Genomic DNA, 12,619 nt, shown 5'->3' on the forward strand with positions numbered 1-12,619 from the left:
CTACTGCACCCAGTGTCTTGTAGAACCTTCACTTTCTTGTCCCCAACATATCTCTCACTTACTGGCATATTGTGATTTGGTATCACCTCTTGATGTTTGTCACATGTTTCAAGCACTACTGGCACTGTTGATCCATTTGCTAAGTTGAGCTGACTATCAATCATGCACTGTTCAATCATGTAATTGGCACTTCATTCTTGTGGCGAATCTGACGTGTTTTATTGATTCTGTTTCTTCTAGCAGTAGCATCCATGGTGCCAACACCCTTTTCTTGTTTCTTATCAGCACTATCCCTGTAAATAGCCCCAGCTACTTTATGTTGATATTTCTGCTGTTGCTTTCTGGTGATGGAATTGCATTCCTTTGCAATGTGTCCCATTTTATAACAAACATGGCATCTATTCTCCCTTCTGTCTATCAACCTTCTGTCACCTTTTGTAGACTCTTGCTTTTGGCCACCCATCACTGGTTTCGAATTTAACTTGATATTTTTGGACTTGCCAATTATATTCCCCTCATGGGTTTCCATTTACTGTTCTGCCAGCTTGATAATCTCCTCCACATCTTTTGGTGCTCTCTCCTTTAGGAACAGTGACATGTCAGTTGAACAAATAATCATGAACTGTTCTCATATTAATAGGTCTGCCAGTACCTCAAAACTATTTTCCCACTGGCTCTGTCAGTCCATCTGGTGAAGTATCACCATAGACATGCCACAATTGAAATACAGTTTCTTCAGTTTTAGGTTTGACTTCACTGAATGTCTGGTGAAAACCTTCTTCAGTAAGTTCATATTACTTCAGCAAAGCCACTTTAAAATTGTCATAGTCCATGGCATTTTCTGACATCATACCTGAATATACTTGTTAGCCTTTTTCTGTGAGAAGTTAGCTGAGACCGACTACCCAGTCGCCCTTGTCCCAATTCTGACTTTGGGTAAATCTTTAATGTCTATCAAGGAAAGCACCCGTGTCATCTTTCTGTTCATCAAATTTGGGCAGCTTAGGTTGGCTGGCCCTGACTCTGTTGTCATTCTTGGGACTTTCTTCCTTCAGTTGGGTGAGCTTTACAATCTGAATTTGTGTTCTTATTCTCTCTATTTCTAGTCTCTCCCTCTTCTTTTTCAATTTGTGCTCTTACACTCTCTCTATTTCCATCTTTCCTTTCTCTCATTTTCTTCTCTCTCCTATCAGTCTTTCTTTTTTTCATTTTCTTCTCTCTCCTTTCCCCTTCAGTCTTTCTTCATCCCTTTTTTGTTGCTGCTCTTCTCTCTCTAGTTCTTCTTGTTGTTTAACAAACTCTCATAATTCATTGTCTTTTAACCTGAGAAGCTCTCCTATTTCTATCCATTTACGAAAAATTTACATGGTTATTTATGCTGTTGTTCCTGTTTTCTTCTACTGCCGTTTACCACTGTATGGCTGTGGCTTATCAAATGTAAGAAACTTACTTTTTAATAGTATATGTAATAATGTAAATATATGGGTGTATTGGACTAAAGATTCTTCTACAGTAGGTGTCTGTGACTTGTTGGCGATAACTTCGATAATAAACGAACAGAACGCACTCCACTTATTTTTAAATAATATATATATTTGAAACAAGTTAAACATATATACAAAATTCTTTACACTATGGATATCATAGTTGTATCTTAAACACTATACAATTTCTTCTTCTTGTAAAAAGTCCACTTTGACCAATTCAATTGCTTTAGAATTCAGTTGACAAGCGAAATTATTTTTCTTTATGTTTATCGCAATAGTATCTGTGTATAATTCACTTATGCTGATGCATGAGTACCCGCAGTTGTATCCTGAACTACCAATAATCGTCTGCCTTTTGTCAAAGTCCACACAGGCGGGTTCAATTTGTTTAGAACAGCCTTTGATGACACAAATTATTCTCCTTATCTCTTTAAAATTGTTAATCTCACTCTAACATATCAACCATTAGGCCATTCACTTCCATGACAGTTAATTTTAAGTTTTCTAATTTTTCTCTGACCAAACTTCTCTTTCACATGACTTTACTTTTACTCTCTTTCTGTTCGTCTTGTCACAGCTACTTATATGTCTATCACTTAGGCCTTCTAGAAATTTCCATAGCCTCCACATCAATGGATTGCACACAGCATTCGATAGCCTTGACATCAATGTATTACAAACACATAATAAATATATTAATAATACTATGAATACTAAAGAGTCTTTTATATCTGACAAACCCAAATGACAAAAAACTAAAAACAGTCCACTTTTACTCTTAAGTGAAGCTGTAGTAAAAACATTAGAAAGATAGCTCACGTGAGTTTTTGCATAGGCACAAAAAATTTCATCATATATGAGTGTTTTTTGTTGAATAATTTTGCACATGTGGCTTATATTCATACCAAATGAGACTCCTAATTGTAGGTTGAAAAGATCTATCAGTGAACCAAATTTGAGAAAAATCCATAGAAGTTAAGTGTGTTTTTCAATCAAATAAAGTTTCTGTATTTTTGGTGAGAAGAAAAAATATTAGGAAGAAACTCAATCAAAATTTGGTGATGTTATCTCTCAGATATTTCTTAATGGATTGCCTTAAATATTTTGGTATGTGAAGTAAGAGTTCAGAGACCCCTTCCACTGAAAATATGTGATAGTTTGGATTACCACAGTTTGAGATACAGAAGGTGGAAAATCGCTAAACTATCCCTCATGTTAATAACACACAGTGTGTCCTGCAACAGGTTGTTTTGGCCACATGACACACTACAGTGTGTCTTGATACTGCAAAATTAGGATAAAGAAAATGTTAAGAGTTAGTAGTTTTCTGTTGCTGTTATTTCTTCATGCCTGACCAGCAGGTTTAATGTACTGATACCTAATTGGATTCACTGCTCAGTATGTGAGTATCACTTGTTCATGCTTAAGAACTGTCTTGTGTAATTAATCTTTATGCATTGCTAAACAGTTCCTGGGATTATAAATGTTTTGTCATTGAGCTAGTTAAAGCTATTGTTGATGACCTAGACATGCATGGTATAGATATAGGACTATCACATGTTATATAATTAAGTATGGAGGGAACTTTGTAAGGATTGTAGCTCAATTAAGATAGTAAGATAACTTATTCAGAGTTAACCAAGAGTTAAAGTGGGAGCTTATAATGATAAAAAACAACAGATAAATAGAATCATTTAGGTCAAAATATGCTGAAAACAACAAATCTATGTTGGAAGATCTTGTACATTAAATGAGCTATTAAAAAAAAGAACGACAGTAACAGAATCCCTATTATACTTATAAAAACATGGTGCAAATGTTAAAACATCTTTTTTACAGGATTTACATGAATTATATCTAAAATGCTATGAAAGGAGGCAGAATGTATGAATCTAGGTAATAAAGACAAGAATAAAAAAGACAAAGAAAACTACATAAACAGGTAAAAAAAGTCAAAATATTTTGAAAAACAATATCAATAACAGCTAAGCCAAGTTAATTATTGGAACCATGTAAACCAAATGAGTAAATAATTAAGCTGTTATTAATATAGTTTTTAAATGAATGGCTTCCCATAATTGTTCAACTTGCTACTAAACTCTTCTGTTCTGTTTATCCTTTCTTATAATTTGTTTGCTTTGTACATCTATATATATATATATATCAACATGGTTTCTAATCAGTGTGTGTGATAATAAAAAAATAAAATGCTTATTTCGAAATTTGTCATTTTATACCATTCCTAAATACCTGTTTGTGTAACTTTTTGTCTTTTTTACCCTTGTTTTTATTAATGTCACTGGGAATGTATATACTGGCTTTCAGAAAGCTCTTGAGTAAATTAAAATTATTCAAATTTTTTTAGGTATATGTAAAAGCTATAAACTTCTGGAACAGCTTGCTTGGTGAGATGAGGTTTGCTATTAATTTGTTTTATGACTGTTAGATACATGCAAGTACAAGAATACAAGAAGCCACTTTTACTTAAGATCACCCATTTTTTTTCTTGGGTAAAAGAGTGACCTTTATGTACAAAAGAGCTTTCCACTTATGTTTTATTTTCATGTTCATATATTATATCAAAGAGATGCTATTTTAAATGAATGTTACATACTTAATTCATAACAGTCCACTGGCAAATGATAATTCTTCCAAATTATTTCTAGAAATATTGCCTATACAGATAACCAACCTAGCTGATTATCATTTGGCTGATATTTGCTCCAGTTAAAATCAATATGACAAATATAAATGTTCTTATTAGGAGAAATATTAATAAACTCACATATTATTCCTGTATTTGTAGAGCTTTACACAAAGGAAAGTAATGCCTACATAATTAGTTGGAATCCAATGTGGAGTGTTTTGAAAATGATCCAATGAAAAGTAGGACAGGATGCAAGGCATACTCTAAGAAGTTTATTTGCTGTTAAGCCCAAAACTTCGCAATAAGCTATTTATGATGTATGAACCAGTAATTATTAGAAAAAATATTTTACAAATCATTAGTTTATACATAATGACTAATAGTCCAATAAAAGAACAATATTTTATTAGATAATCATAGATAATTATGTCTGTTGTAAAGAAATGTTATGCATATTAAATGTGCAAGTATTTGAACATTTTCTGCATTTCAAAGTAAACCTTTGCTTAATTTTTTCCAATATTAGGAACATTTCAGATAAATATGTTTAAGAACACAAAGGTATGATGTGTAACTTACCAAAATATATACATATTTTCAAAGACTGTTTTATCTGATCACTTAAGAAGCAATACTGCTCCATTAGTTGCAGTTTTAAAAATTTACTGCAACTTTGGTAAAAAACAAAATCACAGTGACTATAAGATGTACAAACAGAAACTTTAGGTATATTTATTTATGGAAATGTACAGCACTGATTTCATGTTAATATTCACTAATAAGTCTTTGCAAAAATTGAGTACTTCATTTTTTGGTGAACAAATTAAGTTTAAAATTAGTATGTGCAAAAAAGTATATGAGCATACAATTTATAAATTTATGTGGTGAAACACTTAACAAATTTGATAGGAGATTATACCACTTTACATTTATGAAAACATCTTTCCAAAAAATGATTTACTAAATGTCTTTATTCAGTAAAATTGATTATATAAACTATTCAGTAATAACTAATGAAGTAAAATTTGCCCTTGTACATTTTAAAACTACTTTATGATAATTTTTAGGTCATCATACTATTACTGCAAACTGATGGTCTCTAATTTTTTTACAGAAATGGACACAAATTATCCACGCAATGACAACCCCTCACTTTTATAGGTTTTTCTTCTAATAAGCTCATGAAAGTAAGAATACTTTGTAAGGTGTAAAAGAGAAGACAGCATTAGTGATTTCCAAAGGTAAATGTCAGGTTATATAGTTTGGTCCCATTTTCAGAAGAACAGACTTGTTAAGTTAGTTCTTGTTAAAATTTGGATCTTTTGGATTTCTTATGATTTGATCTGTTGAATTCAAAAATGCCAGTTTCTATACTGAATTTTGCCCTTTAAATTTTGAAAAAAACAACAGAAAACAAGATTTTTTTTTGATTTATGAATTAATATCAGTCTTTTTTTCTTACATTTTGACACCCAGGAATTCACTAAAACTAAAATAATAACTGATCATGTCTTTCAGTTTTTTAAGTCAAGGTCATTTTTTTTAACGTGTTAGCCATAAAAATCAAATTATTTTAATATTTCTTCATAACTTCTGTATTCATCAAATATGGTGGCTTATGGTATACAGTGGTAGTAGTTCTTTTTTTTTTTCATTTTTGCAAGTTCTAGTAATACATTTATATTTGTAGATGTATCTTTTGGCCTACACTGTGTAGCCTAAAAATAAGTTTTTTCATTATCTTTTGTAGATTCTTCAGTGCAGAGTATTTGTAGAAGCACCCTACATAGAATAGATCTTGCCTAATGTTGTGGCTAATGATAATAATGGACTAATCCAAAACTACAAGAAATCTGTGAGTGATTTACTATCCATGTGCATTATATGTCAAGAGCACAGAAAGTAAAAACTTGTGAATAGTGAGGCACAGGCGATCCAAAGATCACAGGTGTGTGCCGTCAAGAGACGCAAGCTGCAAGATATGAAAAAGATTATATAGAGTTCTGAATGCATCAGAATCACAAGAATTGCCAAATAGTACAAATCATGCTATTGCTGGTTTACAAATAAAAGCAAGATTGCTCATCTGCATCAAAACCTGCAGCAAGGTCAAATTGCAGTTCCAGCAATGACTATTTTTCAAAATTACAGAACTTAAGAAATATACTGAATTGTGAACTCTGTTTACTCAATCAGACATCTGCAAAGAAAAAAAAAGGCCTCCATTCTTTGTCCTTTTTCAACATGAGCAAGAGGATTACTGAGACAGCAAAATTTGAACAGGTACTCAGCATTGCTTTGGAGATTGCAGTCATTTAATAACTGTTGAGAGCAACTACCTCGTGAAGTGCTATATGCTGTAATATGAGAAGCATATCCAAAACACAGGCTATGGCTGAAGAATGTGACATGCCAATACTGTTTACACATTGAGAGACATTTGAGCAGATATTCTTATTTTATGTGCATGAACTTAAAGACATACTTATGTACATATATTTTAATCTACTCCTCATACCTGCTATTTTCTTTATCATGAAAGTTTACTATAGTTGACTACACAAACTGTAAAATTGAACTGGAGAACATAGAAGAAAACACTGCAAGTGTAAAATTTATTCTTTAGGAAGTTTTAAAGAAATTTTAAGTCAGAAGTTCTACTCTGTGAAATAAACATGTAAAAATATCTTAGTTCTCATATCCAGTTGTATCTTATTATACTTGTAACAGACTTAGGTTATAACAAACACTCGATAATACTTACTATGTATGCTTATGTATAAAACTCTATTACTTTCTATAAATTATACAAAGAATGCATGAATTGTCGTGGAGCTAACACCATTATTGTATTCCATTTCAGTCCGCATCATATGTCATTGTTAGATACTCATGGTTTCCAATTTCAAAAACTGATCTTGACTGGAAACCAAACACACATGATCATACAGTTTAAATTTTAGTTCCAATTGATTATGAGGTGCCTGAAGTATGAGAAAGGAATTTCAGTTTATTATTGTGTCCCATTCAGATCATAAGTAATGAAAAAATGTAGATTTTTATGGCTCTCATTTAAAAAACACAATTTTGTCCTGATCCAGAAAACCTAAAAGTTTTTATTTTAGCTTTAATGAATTCCTGGGTGTCAAATACGTAAGAAAATTCTTAGATCGACGGTTAGGAAGGAATATGAAAAAAATTGCCAGCCAATTTTGCTTTATCTAAATTTAAAGGTAAAAACTCAAAATTGAACTTGGAAACCAGAATTTGTGGATTCAGCAGGTCAAAATCATTAGGAATCTGCCGATCCTCAAATTTTAACAATTTTCTCCAAACCTCTTTTCTGAAAATGACCAGACTAATATCCTTCTAACTCCAACACAATCAATTTGATTACTGTTTGTGAAAATAGTTGCAAAATGCAACACCAGCTAATAATGATTTTCCTAAGACTTGAAATTATTACTTGTGAATGTCTTTCAGCTTAATGTTGTTATAGTTGCCTGAAGAATCTAGTGAATACTTCTGATATAGAATAAAACTGAGTTACTACATACTTCACACATGGCCATTTTTTATTTAGAAAAAGGGCATTTAACTTCCAAAATGCCATGATGTTTGTCTTTCTGAAAGTATACTTTTCCATCAGGTGAAACTTCCAAAAATGGGTAGTCTTTATGATTAAACATTCAAATATTTTTTATATGTAATTTAATATTTTGTTTTGCCATTAACTCTAGATAATAAAACTATAGCAGTACGTTTATGTTACTTACCAAACTGTACAGCCTTAACATTAAGTACTTTCCCTTACAACATTCGATGAAGAGGCTTTGATGGAACCTTAGATAGCTTGATAAGTTTTAGAGAAATATGATGCGTTTATCCCTCTTTTATGTTCACTGATTCACAGTGGATTTGCTGATTTCTCCATTTCTTTGATGCTTTCTTTAGTAGTTGATGGGTAGTTTGTCTTAATACAAAGCCTTTCATGGTTTTGAAATTCCTCACTTAAAGCAGAGCTGGCTTCAAATTGAATAAAAGTTTTTTTTTAGTAGTAACAACTGGATTGATTCAGTTTCAATTATTACTAAGTTCTTTCATTTTTATCTTGAGACTTTCTCTCAGTTAAAACTTTCTATGACTTTTTGGGATTCTCCATGTTTGTTTCACTATACGTTCAGCTTCATGAACTTAATGGGTTCCACTACTTCAGTATCTTATTTTATTTTTTCTTCAATTTTTGAAAAACATGGTCTGCTGGATGTCTTGGGTCAAAATATAGTGTAATATATTGTCACTATGGTATTTTTTATTTGTTTCATTCCAATTTTCAAACATTCAAAGGATTCAAGAGAAGAATCTTTGATCCAGTTTTGAGGAAGGCATCAATCACCAACATTTAATGTGTATAGTTGATTGGTCATTTGGATTTATTGGTACATTAATATTTTGTGACATGAATAAATCTGTCACATAATACATGAGGCCAGCAATAAGATTGCATTTTTCTGATAACCTAAAAAAATTAGATAAAAACAATACATACAGTTCAGTCATGTATATATTAAATACTAAGGATTTATTTATTACTATTTTTACATTATTAGATACCGTTTTATATTCAAAACTAGATAAAAAATCATAATTTTTGCCTACCTTTGCACTGTTAACAACTTTAAAAGAAAAAACAAATATACAGGTAAAATATTTGGATTGTTTACTAAAAACTTTTAGGCCTACTTGTCTGAATATAAGGAGTTTTAATATAGAAATGCAGCTTCATTAATTAGAAATGCATAATAAACTCTTTAAGGTAGATACTAGTACTAGTAGGACTGTGATTGTGCTGTACATCACAGCCCAACCAGTAGAGCCCACACTAAAGTAAGCATATGTTTCAAATTAGTAATAAAAAATCATTTATTACTTACCATGCTACAGAAGAGCAGGATGACTCAATAATTTTACCACTTATAATAATATAAACAATATTTCAGTTATTTCCTCATTGATGGAAAACATTCCATTTTATTAGAAACTTACTGGCCATAGTGCTATAAAAAGCAAGAGATTCTTTGAATTATTGATAACTTTAAAATTTTTATTTTTTTCAAATAATCCTAATTCCAAGCAAAATATTTTACTGGATAGTACAAAATTTTCATCCATTCTTTGAGAGATAGCTTATTGATTAATAAAAAAATTTCATGTTTACACGATTTTAGGCTGATTTATAGAGATTTATTTTGGAATGAAAATAAGACATTATTAAGAGTGATTGTTTTTCAGCATTAATTTGATAACCTTTTCACACTTTAGTGTAATGTTACTTCAACTTGAGAGCCATGTTAGAGTGATTAACTTGTACTTTGTGAAAGTTGTTTGTTTGGACTGAGATTTGTAGTTTTTTTTAAACTTCAACTTTAGATTGATTTAATCTTTATTTTGGAATTATTTAAATGGAAATGTGCTAAAACACTCCAATAAGTTTATTACTAACAATATTTAATCTTTCATTATTAATGGGCCTACCATGGGTTTGCAGTAACAAAATTTGTTTCAGTTTTTTGCAATATAAGTTAATCTAATGTGTGTTTATACATGCTGATACTTCACAAACTATTAATAATTTCAATAGATTATTTTTTGTATTCACTGGATGGTGATACCAAAATGTAAAAATGTAAAACGAATGTATACTATTCAATTTTACACATGTTGTATTTAAGAATTTTGTACTTATTAATTTAATGTGCTACTATTTTACAAGAAATTATAAAATTTCCAGTAAAATTTTGAGATTATGCATTCCTTTGAAGTATGTCCCAAACTTTTCAGGTTTACAAATTGTATTCTCAACATAAAAACCAACTCACCTTTATTTTTTTATTCTTCACTTTGTTACACAGAAAATAATACCTCTGTGAAATGAGAGGACCCAGTTTAAATCTTAATAAATAGTTTTACCATGTATAGAATAGGTTACATTCTACTTCTGATAATTATAATATGATATATCCATAAATAATCACATATAACAAGATTTAATGAATGGTCTTTTGTGATACATGCTAAGAAAAGTCGAATCACATAAAGAACATGTTACTATTTGTTTTTAATTTTGATGAAACACATTTTATTGTTTGATATCAACATAAACGTTTGACACTATTTGTTGTGTAACTTTTGTTTATTCACATTTGCAGGTTTAACAGAAGCCCAAGAAATACAACAGCAAGTGTTACAATACAAATATTTTGTTTTACTGAATACAGTTTTACAAAGGCTGCTCTGTCTACGGTAGTATAACTAAGAGCACTTTTATCAAGAGAACATTTATTAACTTATTCTCTACTTTAAACAAATAGTTAATTGTCAACCTGGTTATATGTACTTTACATTTTACCAAAATACATGTATCTCATGCTGTTGTCAGTTGATACTTTTAGTAAGTTAACGTACAGAAATCAATCAAGTTTATATTAACCTTTGACCTGAAAAATCTAAAATTTCTGGGGAGAGGGAGACAAAGATCTGGAATTTTGTTTTTCTTTACTTTGAAATTGCCCATTTCTCAAAGTACAATAAATCCACAACTTCATTTCAAAGTACCAGGACCTACTATTCATTATTGATGATATAAATTAATTTATTACAAATAATATTTAACAGTTTATTTTAATAAAAATTCAAGTGAAAAATGTTACCATTTTTGAAGAGTGACCATATTTTCTAGTCATCAGTAATATATTTTGAACTTAGATCAAAACTATAAAAGACAAAATAAACACATCATAAATAGGCTTTACTAACTTGTCAAAGTCACATCATACGACTTTATAAAAAAAAAGATAAAATCTTTATGGGTGGAGGAATGTAACTGAATTAGGTGTTTAGAATCCCCTTCTCCAAAAGGAAATAAAGCACAGTTAGTGCAGTATATATATATATACACATCCATCCACCCATATACATAATTCAGCTGTAGATAGTTGTAAACAACACAAAGATTCCACAGAATTATGGAATAAAAACTTAAAACTTGCTTAACAGCAAGACAATCCTGTCATGAAAGTTAAAAACAAAACTAATAAATTCAGAAACAAAACATGGAATGTATAATTATCACAGCAAAGAATTAACTGCATGATGTATTTTCATTCACTTAAAGACAAATTTGTAACACCTGAAAATGCAACAGATTAAACTTATCAGCATATGTGCAAACTACTGTGTACAGTAGAACTTCAACATTAAGGGCACCATTCCAACTGCGTCCAAATGCCCTCTAGTGCCACGTGCACTTAATATCAAAAACGAACCACGCGAAGCTGGATTTTATATTGACTGTACTAAATTTCTGAATTTTAAGACCTCCCCTCTCCCATTTTGTTTGGTGTATGCATTTAAAACCATTTTTGTTACATGTATGTAAGCAGTATTTTTGTGTATACTGTACAAACATTAAATAAATGGAACAAAGAAATATTTCTATTCCACAGGTATGAAAATACATGTACATGTAAAAAGTTACCATGCATTTGTACATCGCACACATTAGGTCATAAGCACAAACATGTGTAGAGCAAACTTATTCTTTACGTCATTGGATATGCGTTTACTTTGTGAAAATGTCTTTAATAGATTATTGTTTGTCATATTTACACTGGTGGTGTTGCGATTAACCCTCGAGAGTCATGACAGTGTCTAAAATATCTGATTAACCTCGCTCAAGTGGAAATTGTTTTATTACAATACTCTTGAGAGCAACAAAGCATGTGCAAAGGAATAATCCGACTTGACCACTGCTCTGAGAACACGTGGAATGTATCAGCTTGTGTATCCTGCAGTGTTTACAACAAGAATTACCCAGAATAATAAGATTGCACTTTGATTCTGTGAAAACGTTTATTAAAGTATATGTTGCTGTAACTTATGTCTGCTCATGTCAGAGAAAATGAAAATATGTAAATCCAGAATACAGTGTACATTTCTCATAATATATAGGTTCAAATTCCTTAGTATGCACTAATTCTTCTTTTCATTGAAGACAAAATTAATAATGAAAGACACTGGTACTAAAATTTGAGTATTTTATACTGTACTAAATCAACCTGTTTAAGGTTTAAGAGAAAAACATAAGTAAGAAAAACATTAAATAAGAAAAGTGAATAAAAGTACTTAGTTTGATATATTTTACCTGGTTAATATTCATTATCAATGCACAAGAAACTAAATTGTGCAGACAACTAGCTAAAATCTAACAACATAATTTTTGTGAACTTGCACTGTAATATGTTTAAATTTAAAATAAAAATACTAAATACAGTTTTAAAAGATATAATAAATAAGTCACATATGAAGAAATTAATTAGTACATATTTCTATATGTACACATACATACATATGCACCATAGTCATAATTAAAACTGAATTTGTGGGAAGAATTATAATGCATTCTATAATTATATATTAATAAATA

The sequence above is a fragment of the Limulus polyphemus genome, unplaced genomic scaffold, assembly GCF_000517525.1.
Source record: "Limulus polyphemus unplaced genomic scaffold, Limulus_polyphemus-2.1.2 Scaffold23, whole genome shotgun sequence".
Taxonomy (NCBI): domain Eukaryota; kingdom Metazoa; phylum Arthropoda; class Merostomata; order Xiphosura; family Limulidae; genus Limulus; species Limulus polyphemus.